At 42.3% G+C, this 20179-nt stretch overlaps 1 protein-coding gene across 1 annotated transcript in view; it reads left to right on the top strand.

Annotated features, from left to right (window-relative positions):
* MARCHF1 (membrane associated ring-CH-type finger 1) overlaps positions 1–20179 on the top strand; it is a 378033-nt gene that overhangs the window by 159941 nt on the left and 197913 nt on the right. The gene's annotated exons all lie outside the window — the stretch shown is intronic.

Here is a 20179-nt window from a genome sequence, read left to right as displayed (position 1 = left end):
CCCCCACAAAATATATATATATATACACACACACACATATATACATGTATATACACACACATATATATATATATATATATATATATATTTATATATATAAACTGATTTGGTCTGCATCCCCTCCCCCCTACAGGGAGCTCCTCTTGCCTGCTATCTGTGAATGGAAGCAAACAGCATCTCTGTACACACGGATGCTGTGCGCTCCCATTCATAGATAGCAGGCAAGAGGAGCTCCGTGTAGGGGTAAGATATTGTCCGGAGGTGTATGAAGTGCGGGTTATTTTACTGCTGGACACCGTGCGTTGCCTGTGCTCTGATGTTTGTAAAATATGGCTAGGAGATCAGACGCGCTCTTACTAGGCTCCCCGCTCTGAACTCTGACAGGAATAAGCTGTTTGTACTGACAGAACAAGCAGTGGATTCCTGTCAGAGATGGAACAGGGAGCACGCCAGTGACAGGGGCAGACTGGACATGCACTGCTCTTAGGCAAATTAGGAAAAGCAGCGCAGTTACGCTACAGGCATGGACGAGCTGGCTGCACGGCAGAGCGGGGTTCAGGGGGCGTGGCTTACTATAAAAAGATTACCAGGCATATTTTTTAAATACCGTATTTATCGGCGTATAACACGCACTTTTTCCCCCTGAAAATAGGGGGCAAATCATGTATGCGTGTTATACGCCGATATTCACTGCGCTGTATGAGCCGGGAGAGAGGAGGGGCTGGAGTCCGTAACTAGGGGCGGGGCCCGGTGCAGTCACTGTACTCTTACACCGGGCCCCGCCGCTCACCGAAGTATTTATAAACTTGAATCCTTATCCTGTTATTAGGCTGCCCTCTCCCATGTTCCCATGTCCCCCCTGTATCCCCACAGCACTTACTTAAGCTTCAATAGCAGGCAGAGCGGACGGCAGCAGTAACGTCACTCACTGACGTCGAGCGCCTGCTCCGCCCCCTTTATGAATGAAGCAGGCGGAGCAGACGCGCGACGTCAGTGAGTGACGTTACTGGTGCCGTCCGCCCTGCCTGCTATGGTAGCGTGTGAATCGTAAGTGCTGTGGGGATACAGGGGGGACATGGGAACATGGGAGAGGGCAGCCTAATAACAGGATAAGGATTCACGTTTATAAATACTTCGGTGAGCGGCGGGGCCCGGTGTATTGGGGGACACTGTTATGAGGGGGATCTGTGGATGACATATAGCAGTGTCATCCACAGATCCCCCCCATAACAGTTCCATCCACAGATCCCCCCACCCCATAGCAGTACAATTTGAAATGGACACTGTTATGAGGGGGATCTGTGGATGACATATAGCAGTGTCATCCACAGATCCCCCCCATAACAGTTCCATCCACAGATCCCCCCACCCCATAGCAGTACAATTTGAAATGGACACTGTTATGAGGGGGATCTGTGGATGACATATAGCAGTGTCATCCACAGATCCCCCCCATAACAGTTCCATCCACAGATCCCCCCACCCCATAGCAGTACAATTTGAAATGGACACTGTTATGAGGGGGATCTGTGGATGACATATAGCAGTGTCATCCACAGATCCCCCCCATAACAGTTCCATCCACAGATCCCCCCACCCCATAGCAGTACAATTTGAAATTTATTTTTTTTCCCTGAAATTTCCCTTAAAATGAAGGGTGCGTGTTATACGCCAGTGCGTGTTATACGCCGATAAATACGGTAAAGTATATTTGGAATCTCTTTTTTACCCTGCCTACAATCATGTTGTGTAAAGTACTGATATAGTGGCCAATCCCTTTAATAGTTCACTTAAGCTTACCTGAACCTTTTCTCCATATGCTAGTGTGTCATCTTTACAGTTCCTGTTAACAAGAGTTCATTCTACTTGTCTCTTCCCAGAACTGATGGCCGTGCTGTTAACCTTGTAAGAGTACAGAATCAGACCAGAATTTTATTTTCATATTGGCTCAGATATTAACTAAAAGCTGTTTTTAGTGAATCGGCCATCAGTTTCATGCTACCCTAGCCACAGGCAGTATCAAACAGCAACAGGTTGCCTCAGTACAACCAATCATGATTTACTCTGAAATACTGCAGTTTTCAAAAGAGCCAGGTTCGGGGAGAAGCGTCCTCTGGGTGGCTCGCCTCTGGTTCCTCTCTGTCCAACTCAGCATGATTGACAAGTCTCTCCCTGTACTAAAATCTCCCTATATGCAAACAGGCAGAGGCTTTTCAGTGAAGCTGAGATGGGCAGGGAGAAGCCAGAGGGAAGCCTCTCAGTGCACTCTTTTCCTCTTTTGAAGACTATGGGCCTGATTTATCATTATTTTTCACCAGTTTTCTGGCATTAAAAAGGACAAAGCACAGGGAGCGCAATATAATGCCATTCACCCTAATAGATTTCTATTAGGGTGAATGGGACAAGGGATCAAAATATCTCAGGTTCTAGCCCACTCAGGGGATTAAAAGTTATTCTAAAATATTTTTAAAAAGTTTAAAAAGTTTTTATTATAAATTTTATTTTTATTTTTTTAAAGTGTTTATTTTTTAAGTAGTAAAACAAAAGTAGTAAAACAAAAGTAGTAAAACAAAAAAATATATATACCAGTTTGGTATTGCTGTATTTGTATTAAGCCACAGAATAAGTGAATTATGTAATTTTTGCCCCACAGTGAACGCATGATGTCAAATTTCCCAAAACCTTGGCGGAATTATTATTATTTTTTTTTTTAACCCCGCAAATATTTTTTTTTTCCATTTTTCAATAACAGACATGGTAAATTAATTGATGCCCTTAAAATACAACTTATCCCACAAAAATTAAGCCCTCATATGGCTATATGAACATAAAATGTAAAAAGTTATGGCTATTGGAACGTGGGGAGGAAAAAATAAAAATGCAAAACCAAAAATGGGCCAGGTACTAAAGTGATTAAACCATTCCTATAATTGTAACATTTGGCATAAATTATCAGTACTTGATCAAGTGAAGGTATAGCCAGTAGACAGTGTGGAGCTTTGAAGTTACGCCTCCTTATTCGGGCCCCGAAGCTAATGAAAACAGCTAATTGGCAGGGGTTGTAGGAGTTGGAACCTGCTCCTCTGATATTGATGACCTATCCTAAGGATTGGTAATCTTTAGATAAGTCGTGGAATATCCCTTTAAATTCAGTGGCACATGAACATCACTTAGTTTGTTATTCCTCTACTAAAAATTATTTACTAGCCCTAACTTTTAATGTGTTTTTGCGTCTTAGAGGAGAATTTTTTTTTTTTCGTACACCACTACATACACCACTACAAACTCATACTGGTTTGTCTTCCTGTGTAGGTAAGAGTTAGAGTGTATTTTGTACATCTTCAGCAGTGAGGCTATGGTTAACTCTCAAATTTCTCCAAATCTTTTCTGTGATAATATTTATTTCTGTTCTAGTATCTCTTTTATATTTGATAACGATCCCATTGGTGACAATGCCAATACTCCAGCTTTTCAGACTGACAATCTATTGCTTACAGCACTCATATAGATCTTCTTCTGACTGCACCCGTTGCTACACTTCTCACTGCTTTAATTTAATTATTGCTATAACAATACTTAGCACAATGATTATACTATTGCAAGAAAAAGTACATGAACCCTTAATGAATGTGTTAATGAATTATCCAAGTTACTATCTAAATTTAAACAATAGTTAAAATCTTGCAGTTTTTCGCACTGGCCACTAAGACTGAATTGTAACTTTCCAGTAGCTATTATATTATTATCACAGGATTCACCATTCACAATAGGTGATATCATAGCTTATCTACTCCCTCCTGACCTCTGCACAGATCACAGAGCATGCGTAGAAAACACCCCCATATAAGCCAATTGTGTCCCCTCCTGGCCATTGTGACTATGGCCCATGAAGCTGCTCTCAAGACAGGAAGTTTTGATAGTGACACTGAAAAATGTAACTGAAAACACCAAAAAAAAAAAATAATAATAATATTTAACATTGAAACATGATATAAACAATAGGTCATTTTTTGATAACACATTCCCCTTAAAGGGTTTGTTTGACCCCGTAAAGTAATATGAAGTAAATGGGTATTAAATCTTCAGCATTCCCATATAGATGATTGGAGCAGCAGTGTACATGTTTGACCTGCCACTTTACTTTCAGGGTCTCTGTAGGATACCATCATTGATGGCAGTCTCAATAGTCAGACTCAACCAATCTAATAGTTTCCCCCTACCCTTTGTCTAAGTGATAACTTGACATAATTGGAATAGCCCTTTAAAAATTATAATGTGTTTAACATAAAAACCCACTTTCCTGTTCATCAGGACTCCATTCCAGCAGTGAGGGTTCCATTCCTGCTGCTTATGGTCTCCTGTGGGGACACATCACAACTGAAGCCAATAAATGGCTCTAGCATATCTGGTCCACAGGGAACAGGAAACAGTGGGGATGGAACCCTCAGTGTGGGAATGGAGCACCGGTGACTGCCTTTTTTGTTTTTCTTTTTTTTTAGTATATTTCCGCTTTTAATTTATTTCAGCATGGGGATCTTTAGGGAGATTACATTAAAAATGGGAGTTTCACAGGTTCCTTGCCAATTAATTTAATGCACACAAAGCCTGACAAATATGTTCTCACATGCAGTAAGTTTTGTTAGTGTAAACCATGATTAAATGCAAACAAATTTAAGAAGTCTTCACAAGTCATGTTATAGAGATTCAGGAAGACTGGGAAAAGCTACAAATGTTTTTTTTATAGACCTGGGTGCTAGAGATAAGCAAATTTCTTGAAATTCATTTCAGATCAGGTTTGCCAACTTTTTTTTTGTTTTTGTTTATTCATTTTCATATACAGTACAGACCAAAAGTTTGGACACACCTTCTCATTCAAAGAGTTTTCTTTATTTTCATGACTATGAAATTGTAGATTCACACTGAAGGCATCAAAACTATGAATTAACACATGTGGAATTATATACATAACAAACAAGTATGAAACAACTGAAAATATGTCATATTCTAGGTTCTTCAAATTAGCCACCTTTTGCTTTGATTACTGTTTTGCACACTCTTGGCATTCTCTTAATGAGCTTCAAGAGGTAGTCCCCTGAAATGGTTTTCACTTCACAGGTGTGCCCTGTCAGGTTTAATAAGTGGGATTTCTTGCCTTATAAATGGGGTTGGGACCATCAGTGGCGTTGAGGAGAAGTCAGGTGGATACACAGCTGATAGTCCTACTGAATAGACTGTTAGAATTTGTATTATGGCAAGAAAAAAGCAGCTAAGTAAAGAAAAACGAGTGGCCATCATTACTTTAAGAAATGAAGGTCAGTCAGTCAGCCGAAAAATTGGGAAAACTTTGAAAGTAAGCGCTATTTGACCATGAAGGAGAGTGATGGGGTGCTGCGCCAGATGACCTGGCCTCCACAGTCACCGGACCTGAACCCAATCGAGATGGTTTGGGGTGAGCTGGACCGCAGAGTGAAGGCAAAAGGGCCAACAAGTGCTAAGCATCTCTGGGAACTCCTTCAAGACTGTTGGAAGACCATTTCAGGGGACTACCTCTTGAAGCTCATCAAGAGAATTCCAAGAGTGTGCAAAGCAGTAATCAAAGCAAAAGGTGGCTACTTTGAAGAACCTAGAATATGACATATTTTCAGTTGTTTCACACTTGTTTGTTATGTATATAATTCCACATGTGTTAATTCATAGTTTTGATGCCTTCATAGTCATGAAAATAAACAAAACTCTTTGAATGAGAAGGTGTGTCCAAACTTTTGGTCTGTACTGTACATTACCAAAAAAAAAAAAAAAGCAATATGACACTACATACCAGTATACCATTGATTCTATATTTGTTCCTTCCCTTATTATTCCAGCTTATTCTTTCCATTTTAATATTATTCACAGATTTTTTTCCATTTGCACACCATTTTAAAAAAATAAGCAATCTTGCCTGAAACAAAAGCTTACAAATTGCCTGTTTTACCAGCTTTTGGGGCTTTAGATGAATAGTACCTCCCAGTATAGAGACTATCAGTTCTTCATATATCTGTACTCCTAAGGCTTCTTTCACACGGGCGTCGCGTGTGAGGGTCGGACAAGATGCGGGTGCATTGTGGAAAAATGCGCAATTTTTCCACGTGAGTGCAAAGCGTTTTAATGCATTTTGCGCGCTCGTGAGAAAAATCTTCACAGAAGTTCGGGTTTGGGTTAGGTGTTCTGTCGATTTTATTATTTTACCTTATAACATGGTTATAATACAAAATAATAGCATTCCTAATACAGAATGCTTACTAAAATGTGGCTTTAGGGGTTAAAAATAATAAACAAATTTAATTCACCCCTTCCACTTGATCGCGTAGCGGATCTTCTCTTCTTTCTATTTTCTTCAGGATCTGACTAAAGGACCTTTGATGACGTCACTGCGCTCATCACATGGTCAATCACATGGCCCATCACCATGGTGATGGACCCTGTGATGGACCATGTGATGATCGCAGTGGCACCACCACGGGTCCTTTTTATCAAAAAAGAAAGAAGACATGCCAGGCTGAGCATTCAACTGGATTAAGGTGAGTTTATAAATGTTTTATTTATTTTTTTAACCCCTCCATCACTATTTTACTAAGCATTCTGTATTACGAATGCTATTATTTTCCCTTATAACCATGTTATAAGGGAAAATATTAAAGATCGGCTCCCCATCCCGATCGTTTCTTAGCAACCATGCGTGAAAATCGCACCGCATCCGCACTTGTTTGCGGATGCTTGCGATTTTCACGTAGCCCCATAGAAGTACCATTCACTTCTATGGGGCCTGCGTTGAGTGAAAAACGCACAATATACAGCTTGCTGCGATTTCCATGCAACACACCAGTGATGAGTGAAAATCACTGCTCATGTACACAGCCCCATTGAAGTGAATGGGTCCGGATTCAGTGCGGGTGCAATGCGTTGCACCCACACGGAATTCTCCCCCATGTGAAAGGGGCCTAAGACTCTATCAATAATATATGCTATTTCAAACCAATAATTTGGGGCATCTCCATGTATAAGACCTGCATGTTCTTCACCACATCTTGGACATTCATCTGTTATTCTTAAACCCAATTTTTTTTTTCATATTAAAGGTGTACGATGTAACCTATGAATAAGAAAAAACTGAGAGGTCCTTATTAAAACTAAGGGTTGGTTTTCTTAGAATATCTTTTCATTTCTCATCTGAGAGGCCATCAATATATTTCTTCCATTTTTCTTTTGCTGATATTATTCTCTCTGTTTGTATTAATTTAATTAACAACCTATATTTCCTTGAAATATTATTTTTAGCTTTTCCCTCCTTAAGAAATTGATTCATATCCCTGGAAGAAGCCTTTTTATATTTCTCCGTATCTACTGAAGAACTAATTGCATCTCTTATTTGCAAATATTTATAGTAATCTTTTCTTGGAATACCAAATTCATTAATCAAACTCTCAAAATCCTTCAATTTATCCCCCTCAAACTAACATCTCTACTCTCCCAATTTACATTTTGCTTAATTTTCTAAAGCTAACACAAATTAATATTATTCCATATTGGGGTGCATTTTAAATATCCTTTTATACCCATAATTTTTTTAAATGTCTCTACAATTGTAATCCATTAGATTCAATATTTGGTTATCAGTGATTTTATAACCCAAAATACCTGATTCTAGAACCTCTAACAACTTAACCTGATAACTCTTAAAGCCCTTATTCATTATCATTCCTCTCCATAAAGAACTTACTTCACCAACTTTTATGTGTTCAAATTGTGCTACCAAAAAGTATAAACACCAATTTGGGAGAGAGAGACCCCCTTCTCTAGTAGGAAGTTAAAGCATTTCTTTTTTTATCCTAGATATTCCTCCGTTCCAAATAAAGTCCCCCATTAATCCATCTAATGCCTTAAAATTTATTTGGAATCCAAATTGGGGCATTTTGCATAACATATAGAATCTTAGGGCTCTTTCACACGAGCGGATGCTGTGAGGGTAATCCGCTGCGTGAAAGAGTGCCAAACCCTGCTCCAGACAGCAGAAACACGGAGCATTAACAAGATTGATAATGCTCTGTGCCTCTCTGTGACCTTTTTACTACAAAATCACAGTGAGATAAAATTGTCACCGTGATTTTGTAGTAAAAAGATCACAGAGAGGCACAGAGCATTATCAATCATGTTAATGCTCCATGTCTCTGCTGTCCGGAGCGGGGCTTGGTTCTCTTTCACGCAGCGGATTACCTGCACGGCATCCGCTCATGTGAAAGAGCCCTTAGGGAGAAAAACCATCTTTATTAAGTTAATTCGTCCCATCATTGACAATGGTAGCCTTTTCCAAATGTGAATTTTTTTTCTTAATTCCTTTAACAATAGAACTATATTTAATTCTACATAATCTCCTAAATTTCTTGAGATATTTATCCCCAAATATTTAAAGCTCCTTCCTTTATAATTTATTGTTACCTTTAAATTCTTATTCTCCCAATTGCATTAAGTGTGATTTACCCCAATTTATCTTCAAACCCAAAAAAACAACAACTATCTATTACACTAATAATTTTATATCTTCCTTATTATTACTCAAAAAGAGCAAAACATCATCAGCATATAGAGTTATTTTCTCATTAATATTTCCATATTGGAGGCTCCCTCAACTTAATACTCTCACAAATTATAATAGCCAGTGGTTCTATTGCCAGGGACATAGCCCCATCCACAACTACCCTTGCAATGGGATGGGAGTATATTAATTTAATCCAATTTCTAAACCGATCCCCTATGCCAAAGCACTTAAGAACCTCCCATAAATACTCAAATTTTATACAATTGAAAGCTTTAGTCACGTCCAAGGACAGTATACCTTCTTAATGGGCATTTTGTCTATTGGCCCCTATTTAAAAAAAAAAAACTCTCCTAATATTAGAATTAATCAATCTTCCAGTGATAAAACCAGTTTTATCTTCATGAATTATAATTTTAATTATTCTTGAAAGTCTATCCGCTAACATCTTCGCTAACAGTTTTATATCGGTATTCAACAGAGATATACTGTAGGTCTATATGATTCTGGCATTAATAAATTATTGCCCTCTTTAGGAATCAAAACAATAATGGCTTTTTCCATAGATTCAGGAAACTTTCCTTTATTTCTAGCCTCGCACAGGGTCTCCCTTAGTTCTGGTAAATTCCTTATAGATTTCAAAGGGTAATCCATCTCCTCCTGGCGCTTTCTTATCCTTAACAGATGTCAGTGCCCTTTCTAATTCCTCCAATTGAATCTCTCTCTCCAGATCATCTCTCTGGTTCATCGTCAGTTTTTTAAAGTGAACATAGTTTAAATATTGACATAAGATATCCTTCTCATAGAATATTTTAGAGCTATATAACTCCTGGTAAAAGGTCCTAAAAACCTCACTGATCTGTCACGGGGTTATTACAATCTGGCCCCTATTGTTTTTTTTGGCTCCTACCCATGATTTTTTCTGTTGGTTTTTCTCTATGTTGGATAAAATCTTCCCCACTTTCTCACCCTCTGAAAAAAACTTAACCCCTTGAAAAAACAAAGTTGTTTGAGATTTTTCCATATAAATATCTTTAACATTCTCCTGTTCCTCTTCCTATTTATTCAAACTATCTTCTGAGGGGTTTGCTATATAACTCCTTCTTGCCTCTTCCAACTTCTGATCAGCTTTTTCAATTTTACATTTGTTGTGGAAATTTTATTATGCAGACATTTTACTTTAGGATGTGGGTGTGTTTTTATAGATTGTCATCTGTCTCCCTGTGTCTGTCATCTGTCTCAGTGGTAAAACAGTCAGTATGAAAACCTTCTCATGGGCTTGGAGACATATCTGCTTTTAAGACATGCATATCTGCCTTGTCGGTATACTAGTACCGTATACTGACAATAGCCGTAGCAATGTCTCGCAGATGATTTCAAACCTATGGGAACCAGTATAATGATCTTTATTAGATACTGATCACCTTTGAGCAGTATTGAATGAGGTCCATGCTGACAGTGATGGGGGGTGGGCGGCCACCTGGCTGATCAGACAATGGACATGACTCATCCTTCCTTATACAGGGATGGGGCGTGTGCATTGTCTGCCCAGCCACATTGATTTCCCCGCCCTGTCCTTTGACATCACTTCCTGCATGTTGTCATTTCCTGTGTCCTTGTCTTGGGCCAGCCCCTTTTACACCTTTTGTTAGTAAATAAAGGTGAGCAGACTGAGGAGGGCGGAAGGAGTTGCTCAGAATTTTCAATCAAGATAGTAACACCTGGGTTTGTCTCTGACTGGGGCTGAGAGAAGGGATTCACCTTTTTCCTTACACAAACTTTAATGCGAGCGGATTACAACTATTAATATTTTTCACAACACAATTTTCTTTTTTCTTCCAAAAGTTTATCTTATTGATCAGAATACCTCTTAAGAAAACTTTCGCAGCATCCCAAACTACTTACTTATTAGATGAATCTTTATTTACTTGAAAGAAGAACTTCTGCCTCAATATCCGCCTTGTCTTTTAATATAGTTAACCAATGGGGATTACATTTAAACAATAGAGGGCCCTGCCTAATAGAAAGTTCAAGCTTCACTATAAGTGCATAATGGTCTGATAGGGCCATGGGAACATACTTTATTTATTTTTTATTTTTTTCAAATAATCTTTTATTTCCAATGGCCATATCAATCCTTGACCAAGTTTGGTGTGTTTTTGAATAGCAGAAATAAGTTATTTCCTCCGGATTCAATAATCGCCAGACATCTACCCAATCAAACTCAGCCATTAAATTAGCCAAGTGTGTATTGTAATATTTGGATTTACCATCAGGTATTCTATCCTTGATTGTATTCAATATCACATTGTAATCTCCTACAGCTATCAAAATACATTCTTGCGTATCTAACATATACTTTTGTAGATAATGTAACTGTCACAAGGTAGAGTCGCGGGTATAAAAATAGAGCGAAGGTGCACTCCCTGAGCTGCCACCTGGTCCCCTGTCCCTGCCTACTTGCACCACCCGCCCTAGGTGACGGGGCGCAACTGGGCGACAGTCCCTGACCTGAGAAAGTGCAAGTAGAGAGATAGAGACAGCAGGGAAGCGGACAGTCAATGAGAGGTAGCACTAGAGTGGACAGAGAGGTGGAACAAGCAAGGTACCACCAAAAACGGAAGGGCTAGGCGGGTCAACTAGCCAGGGTCAGTCCAGGAGGTCACGTCAGTACAAGGGAAGAGGCAAAGACAAAATCCAAAAGCAAGCCGAGGTCAAAATCCGAGAGGTAGCTTCAAGGTTCAGGGAGCAGGCAGAAGAGGTGTCAGGAAGCAGATCAAGGGTCAAATGCAAAGGTAAGCTAAATAACAATAATAATACACAGCCTAAGAGACCTAGGAGCAGGGAGCCTCCCAGCTAGCAAAAGCCGCCCTGGGAATGAGGCTGAACACAGATCCTCGCTCCCGAAGCTAAGCAGCAGGTCAGCGGGTGATGGGAGACCGAGTGCGCCTTCGGCGCCCCGTTACAGTAACACATCAGGTTTATATAGAGGAGGATTATAAATATTTGCTATAACCATTTTTATGTCATCTATATTACATTGTAAAAAGAGATACCTGCCGCAGTCATCTGCCTTACATGTCACACACTTGAAATTAATTTTTTTATGAACTAAGAATACTCTAAGAACACTCCTCTAGAATATGATGTATATATAGAGTGGTAACCCCCTTCAATCCATCTTTTCTCCACCCATTTCACAGAATCTCTATCCAAATGTTTCCTGCAGGCAGATGACGGCAGGCAAGTACCTCCTGAGCCAATCAAAAATGGCAAATCTCTTTATAATTAAAATATCTACCTGAATTGAAAGTAATATTAAAGGCCAAGAGAGAGAGCACATTCTTTTTGGAAAACAATTTAGCGTCACTTTCAAAAAGGAAAAAAAACTGAGTGTGTAACCTAGCTATCCAAAGTCAATGCTTAGCCATTTTATACAGGCCTTCAAGCATAACTGAGGTCATAGCTAAGCCAATATGTCAACTACAGCTGCAAGGCCTTAGTCAGGATTAGAGGGGGGTACTATTGCTCCATATGGAGAGTTCCTAGTATGCGTAGTATGTATGTGGCCATTGTAGACTAGGCAACGCTCCACTTGGTTTCTGGGAAAAGGATATACAAATTAGCTTTCCTTCAAAAAGGAAAATACAACTAATCCTCTGATGTCAACAGAGTTTGCTAAACTTTACCAGAAACCCAGAGGAACGTTGATTGACTTACAATACTCCTCATGTGTACTTGATGCTCTCCATTAGGAGAAATAGTACTCCAACCAAGGCATCTTGTGCAGCCAAGCACATTTTCTTTACTCAGCTCTGAAAAAGCATAGTTACTAGGGATGAGCGAACCCGAACTGTATAGTTCGGGTTCGTACCGAATTTTGGGGTGTCCATGACACGGACCCGAACCCGAACATTTTCGTAAAAGTCTGGGTTCGAGTTCGGTGTTCGGCGCTTTCTTGGCGCTTTTTGAAAGGCTGAAAAGCAGCCAATCAACAAGCGTCATACTACTTGTCCCAAGAGGCCATCACAGCCTTGCCTACTATTGGCATGGCTGTGAATGGCCAGTGCAGCATGTGACCCAGCCTCTATATAAGCTTGGGTCACGTAGCGCTGCACGTCACTCTGCTGATTCAAGCATAGGGAGAGGTTGCTGCTGCGACGTTAGGGCGAGATTAGGCAGATTAACTCCTCCAAAAGACTTAATTCAGTGATCGATCTCCAGCTGTGGATCATTGAAGTGCTAATATTGAATTGCTCACTTTTTTTAGGCTGCCCAGAGCGTTTTTATATCACTTTTTTCTGGGGTGATCGGCGGCCATTTTGTGGCTTGTGGTGCGCCAGCACAAGCTACCACCAAGTGCATTTAACCATCAATAGTGTGTTTTTTTTTTTTGCTATATCCTACATCAGCTGCAGGCTGAGCCTGTGTCACCGAAGTGCATTTAACCATCAACAGTGTGGTTATTTTTTGGCCATATACTACATCAGGTGCAGGCTGAGCCTGTGTCACCCAAGTGCATTTAACCATCAACAGTGTGGTTATTTTTTGGCCATATACTACATCAGGTGCAGGCTGAGCCTGTGTCACCCAAGTGCATTTAACCATCAACAGTGTGGTTATTTTTTGGCCATATACTACATCAGGTGCAGGCTGAGCCTGTGTCACCCAAGTGCATTTAACCATCAATAGTGTGGTTATTTTTTGGCCATATACTACATCAGGGGCAAGTTGAGCCTGTCACCCAGCGCCTAAAAAATAGACCTGACATTTATATTCCTCCAAATCAGTACTGTTTTAGCTGGTCAAGTTATTTGTAGTGACCGTAAAAGCACAGTTTTTGTTCTGGGTTGAAAAACTATTCCCAAATTTGCCATTCTCAAAATTAGTAGTTTCTGCTATATCAGGCCTACTTTAAATCTATCCCAAAAAGGATATCTTAGATTGAAGGTGCTGATAGTGTCATTCTGAAAAACTTAACACACACGCTACAGTGCAGATACAAGTCTAATTCTGTGATTAAAGGTATATCTGTCACACAGCGCGTAAAAAATAGGCCTCACATTTCTATTCAACCAAATCTGTACGGTTTTAGCTGGTCAAATTATTTGTAGTGACCGTAAAAGCACAGTTTTTGTTCTGGGTTGAAAAACTATTCCCGAATTTGCCAGTCTCAAAATTAGTAGTTTCTGCTATATCAGGCCTACTTTAAATCTATCCCAAAAAGGATATCTTAGATTCAAGGTGCTGATAGTGTCATTCTGAAAAACTTAACACACACGCTACCGTGCAGATACAAGTCTAATTCTGTGATTAAAGGTATATCTGTCACACAGCGCGAAAAAAATAGGCCTCACATTTCTATTCAACCAAATCTGTACTGTTTTAGCTGGTCAAATTATTTGTAGTGACCGTAAAAGCACAGTTTTTGTTCTGGGTTGAAAAACTATTCCCAAATTTGCCATTCTCAAAATTAGTAGTTTCTGCTATATCAGGCCTACTTTAAATCTATCCCAAAAAGGATATCTTAGATTGAATGTGCTGATAGTGTCATTCTGAAAAACTTAACACACACGCTACAGTGCAGATACAAGTCTAATTCTGTGATTAAAGGTATATCTGTCACACAGCGCGAAAAAAAAATAGGCCTCACATTTATATTCAACCAAATCTGTACTGTTTTAGCTGGTCAAATTATTTGTAGTGACCGTAAAAGCACAGTTTTTGTTCTGGGTTGAAAAACTATTCCCAAATTTGCCATTCTCAAAATTAGTAGTTTCTGCTATATCAGGCCTACTTTAAATCTATCCCAAAAAGGATATCTTAGATTCAAGGTGCTGATAGTGTCATTCTGAAAAACTTAACACACACGCTACCGTGCAGATACAAGTCTAATTCTGTGATTAAAGGTATATCTGTCACACAGCGCGAAAAAAATAGGCCTCACATTTATATTCAACCAAATCTGTACTGTTTTAGCTGGTCAAATTATTTGTAGTGACCGTAAAAGCACAGTTTTTGTTCTGGGTTGAAAAACTATTCCCAAATTTGCCATTCTCAAAATTAGTAGTTTCTGCTATATCAGGCCTACTTTAAATCTATCCCAAAAAGGATATCTTAGATTCAAGGTGCTGATAGTGTCATTCTGAAAAACGTAACACACACGCTACAGTGCAGACACAAGTCTAATTCTGTGATTAAAGGTATATCTGTCACACAGCGCGAAAAAAATAGGCCTCACATTTATATTCAACCAAATCTGTACTGTTTTAGCTGGTCAAATTATTTGTAGTGACCGTAAAAGCACAGTTTTTGTTCTGGGTTGAAAAAACTATTCCCAAATTTGCCATTCTCAAAATTAGTAGTTTCTGCTATATCAGGCCTACTTTAAATCTATCCCAAAAAGGATATCTTAGATTCAAGGTGCTGATAGTGTCATTCTGAAAAACGTAACACACACGCTACAGTGCAGACACAAGTCTAATTCTGTGATTAAAGGTATATCTGTCACACAGCGCGTAAAAAATAGGCCTCACATTTATATTCAACCAAATCTGTACTGTTTTAGCTGGTCAAATTATTTGTAGTGACCGTAAAAGCACAGTTTTTGTTCTGGGTTGAAAAACTATTCCCAAATTTGCCATTTTCAAAATTGTGGTGAACAGGAACAATGAGGAAAACATCTAATAAGGGACGCGGACGTGGACATGGTCGTGGTGGTGTTAGTGGACCCTCTGGTGCTGGGAGAGGACGTGGCCGTTCTGCCACAGCCACACGTCCTAGTGTACCAACTACCTCAGGTCCCAGTAGCCGCCAGAATTTACAGGGATATTTGGTGGGGCCCAATGCCGTTCTAAGGATGGTAAGGCCTGAGCAGGTACAGGCATTAGTCAATTGGGTGGCCGACAGTGCATCCAGCACGTTCACATTATCTCCCACCCAGTCTTCTGCAGAAAGCGCACAGATGGCGCATGAAAACCAAGCCCATCAGTCTGTCACATCACCCCCATGCATATCAGGGAAACTGTCTGAGCCTCAAGTTATGCAGCAGTCTCTTATGCTGTTTGAAGACTCTGCTGCCAGGGTTTCCCAAGGGCATCCACCTAGCCCTTCCCCAGGGGTGGAAGAGATAGAATGCACTAACGCACAACCACTTATGTTTCCTGATGATGAGGACATGGGAATACCACCTCAGCACGTCTCTGATGATGACGAAACACAGGTGCCAACTGCTGCGTCTTTCTGCAGTGTGCAGACTGAACAGGAGGTCAGGGAGGAAGACTGGGTGGAAGATGATGCAGGGGACGATGAGGTCCTAGACCCCACATGGAATGAAGGTCGTGCCACTGACTTTCAGAATTCGGAGGAAGAGGCAGTGGTGAGACCGAGCCAACAGCGTAGCAAAAGACAAAGAGGGAGCAGTGGGCAAAATCAGAACACCCACCGCCAAGAGACTCCGCCTGCTACTGACCGCCGCCATCTGGGACCGAGCACCCCAAAGGCAGCTTCAAGGAGTTCCCTGGCATGGCACTTCTTTAAACAATGTGCTGACGACAAGACCCGAGTGGTTTGCACGCTGTGCCATCAGAGCCTGAAGCGAGGCATTAACGTTCTGAACCTTAGCACAACCTGCATGACCAGGCACCTGCATGCAAAGCATGAACTGCAGTGGAGTAAACACCTTAAAAACAAAGAAGTCACTCAGGCTCCCCCTGCTACCTCTTCTGCTGCTGCCGCCTCGGCCTCTTCTACTGCTGCCGCCGCCTCGGCCTCTTCCTCCGCCTCTGGAGGAAAAACGTTGGCACCTGCCGCCCAGCAAACATGGGATGTACCACCAACACCACCACCTGCGTCACCAAGCATCTCAACCATGTCACACGGCAGCGTTCAGCTCTCCATCTCACGAACATTTGAGAGAAAGCGTAAATTCCCACCTAGCCACCCTCGATCCCTGACCCTGAATGCCAGCATTTCTAAACTACTGGCCTATGAAATGCTGTCATTTAGGCTGGTGGACACAGACAGCTTCAAACAGCTCATGTCGCTTGTTGTCCCACAGTATGTTGTTCCCAGCCGCCACTACTTCTCCAAGAGAGCCGTGCCTTCCCTGCACAACCAAGTGTCCGATAAAATCAAGTGTGCACTGCGCAACGCCATCTGTGGCAAGGTCCACCTAACCACAGATACGTGGACCAGTAAGCACGGCCAGGGACGCTATATCTCCCTAACTGCACACTGGGTAAATGTAGTGGCGGCTGGGCCCCAGGCGGAGAGCTGTTTGGCGCATGTCCTTCCTCTGCCAAGGATCGCAGGGCAACATTCTTTGCCTCCTGTCTCCTCCTCCTCCTACTCAGATTCCTCCTCCTCTTCTTCCACCTGCTCATCCAGTCAGCCACACACCTTCACCACCAACTTCAGCACAGCCCGGGGTAAACGTCAGCAGGCCGTTCTGAAACTCATATGTTTGGGGGACAGGCCCCACACCGCACAGGAGTTGTGGCGGGGTATGGAACAACAGACCGACGAGTGGTTGCTGCCGGTGAGCTTCAAGCCCGGCCTGGTGGTGTGCGATAATGGGCGAAATCTCGTTGCAGCTCTGGGACTAGCCAGTTTGACGCACATCCCTTGCCTGGCGCATGTGCTGAATTTGGTGGTGCAGAAGTTCATTCGCAACTACCCCGACATGTCAGAGCTGCTGCATAAAGTGCGGGCCGTCTGTTCGCGCTTCCAGTGTTCACACCCTGCTGCTGCACACCTGTCTGCGCTACAGCGTAACTTCGGCCTTCCCGCTCACCGCCTCATATGCGATGTGCCCACCAGGTGGAACTCCACCTTGCACATGCTGGACAGACTGTGCGAGCAGCAGCAGGCCATAGTGGAGTTTCAGCTGCAGCACGCAAGGGTCAGTCGCACTGCGGAACAGCACCACCAATGACTGGGCCTCCATGCGAGACCTGTGTGCCCTGTTGCGCTGTTTCGAGTACTCCACCAACATGGCCAGTGGCGATGACGCCGTTATCAGCATTACAATACCACTTCTATGTCTCCTTGAGAAAACACTTAGGGCGATGATGGAAGAGGAGGTGGCCCAGGAGGAAGAGGGGTCATTTTTAGCACTTTCAGGCCAGTCTCTTCGAAGTGACTCAGAGGGAGGTTTTTTGCAACAGCAGAGGCCAGGTACAAATGTGGCCAGACAAGGCCCACTACTGGAGGACGAGGAGGACGAGGATGAGGAGGAGGTGGAGGAGGATGAGGATGAAGCATGTTCACAGCGGGGTGGCACCCAAAGCAGCTCGGGCCCATCACTGGTGCATGGCTGGGGGGAAACACAGGACTATGACGATATGCCTCCCACAGAGGACAGCTTGTCCTTACCTCTGGGCAGCCTGGCACACATGAGCGACTACATGCTGCAGTGCCTGCGCAACGACAGCAGAGTTGCCCACATTTTAACGTGTGCGGACTACTGGGTTGCCACCCTGCTGGATCCCCGGTACAAAGACAATGTGCCCACCTTACTTCCTACACTGGAGCATGATAGGAAGATGCGCGAGTACAAGCGCACGTTGGTAGACGCGCTACTGAGAGCATTCCCAAATGTCACAGGGAAACCAGTGGAAGCCCAAGGCGAAGGCAGAGGAGGAGCAAGAGGTCGCCAACGCAGCTGTGTCACGGCCAGCTCCTCTGAGGGCAGGGTTAGCATGGCAGAGATGTGGAAAAGTTTTGTCACCACGCCACAGCTAACTGCACCACCACCTGATACGGAACGTGTTAGCAGGAGGCAACATTTCACTAACATGGTGGAACAGTACCTGTGCACACACCTCCACGTACTGACTGATGGTTCGGCCCCATTCAACTTCTGGGTCTCCAAATTGTCCACGTGGCCAGAGCTAGCCTTTTATGCCTTGGAGGTGCTGGCCTGCCCGGCGGCCAGCGTTTTGTCTGAACGTGTATTCAGCACGGCAGGGGGCGTCATTACAGACAAACGCAGCCGCCTGTCTACAGCCAATGTGGACAAGCTGACGTTCAAAAAAATGAACCAGGCATGGATCCCACAGGACCTGTCCATCCCTTGTGCAGATTAGACATTAACTACCTCCCCTTAACAATATATTATTGTACTCCAGGGCACTTCCTCATTCAATCCTATTTTTATTTTCATTTTACGATTATATTGCGGGGCAACCCAAAGTTGAATGAACCTCTCCTCTGTCTGGGTGTCGGGGCCTAAATGTGTGACAGTGGCCTGTTCCAGTGGTGGGTGACGTGAAGCCTGATTCTCTGCTATGACATGAAGACTGATTCTGTGCTGACATGAAGCCAGATTCTCTGTTACGCGACCTCTCTCCTCTGCCTGGGTGCCTGGGCCTAAATATGTGACAGTGGCCTGTTCCAGTGGTGGGTGACGTGAAGCCTGATTCTCTGCTATGACATGAAGACTGATTCTGTGCTGACATGAAGCCAGATTCTCTGTTACGGGACCTCTCTCCTCTGTCTGGGTGCCGGGGCCTAAATATGTGACAGTGGCCTGTTCCAGTGGTGGGTGACGTGAAGCCTGATTCTCTGCTATGACATGAAGACTGATTCTCTGCTGACATGAAGCCAGATTCTCTGCCATGGGACCTCTGTCCAATTGATATTGGTTAATTTTTTTTTTATTTTTTTTTTATTTTAATTCATTTCCCTATCCACATTTGTTTGCATGGGATTTACCTAGATGTTGCTGCCTTTTGCAGCACTCTAGCTCTTTTTTGGGCTGTTTTACAGCCTTTTTATTGCCGAAAAGTTCGGGTCCCCATTGACTTCAATGGGGTTCGGGACGAAGTTCGGGTCGGGTTCGGATCCCGAACCCGAACATTTCCGGGAAGTTCGGCCGAACTTCTCGAACCCGAACATCTAGGTGTTCGCTCAACTCTAATAGTTACACAGAAAGAGCTGGTTTACTGGTATGAGACACTCCGTTTTCCTTTCCTTATTATTCATACATACTTCTTTATGGTTCATAGATCAATTTTCTCCTATGTTTTCTATAGACTACATTTTTGGTGGTAGCTTTGAACTGTTCAATCTGTGCTTTTTCATATCAAGATGTTTGATCTATTGCCATGCTTTTGTCCCCACATAGTGCTTCTATGGAAAACAGACATGCATTCTTGTTCCCCTTCCAAACTAGAAACTTTATCAACTATGAACACAGCATCAACCACACTGTATTAAAGGTGCCACACAGCCATTAACAATGAAGATCGGCTATGCAGTGTGGTCTTCATTAGTTAAATAAAAGGCAGCTATGTCCCAATGGTAGTGCGGTTCTCAACAGCAGCCGGCTGCATCCTGAATGGATGACGACCATGCTATATATTGTTACTCTTAGATATAGCACCAGGAACAGCTCATACTCTAAGCAGGTATTTAGGGAAACTGACCCATAACACATTTAGATACACATTGTCTATATCTATAGCTGCCTAGAAAGTGATTGGGGTTTTGTTTTGGGAATCATAACAACACTTTGACTCTGATCATATTTTTGTTCTGACGCTACAAATGGGGTTCTATCACTTTTGATAGAAATAATAGTGTAGCATGCAGCACTATTCTTGC

The sequence above is a fragment of the Bufo bufo genome, chromosome 2 (assembly GCF_905171765.1).
Source record: "Bufo bufo chromosome 2, aBufBuf1.1, whole genome shotgun sequence".
NCBI classification, from domain to species: domain Eukaryota; kingdom Metazoa; phylum Chordata; class Amphibia; order Anura; family Bufonidae; genus Bufo; species Bufo bufo.
The sequence above is the reverse complement of the archived record's forward strand: the minus strand, read 5'-3'. Positions and strand labels throughout refer to the sequence as shown.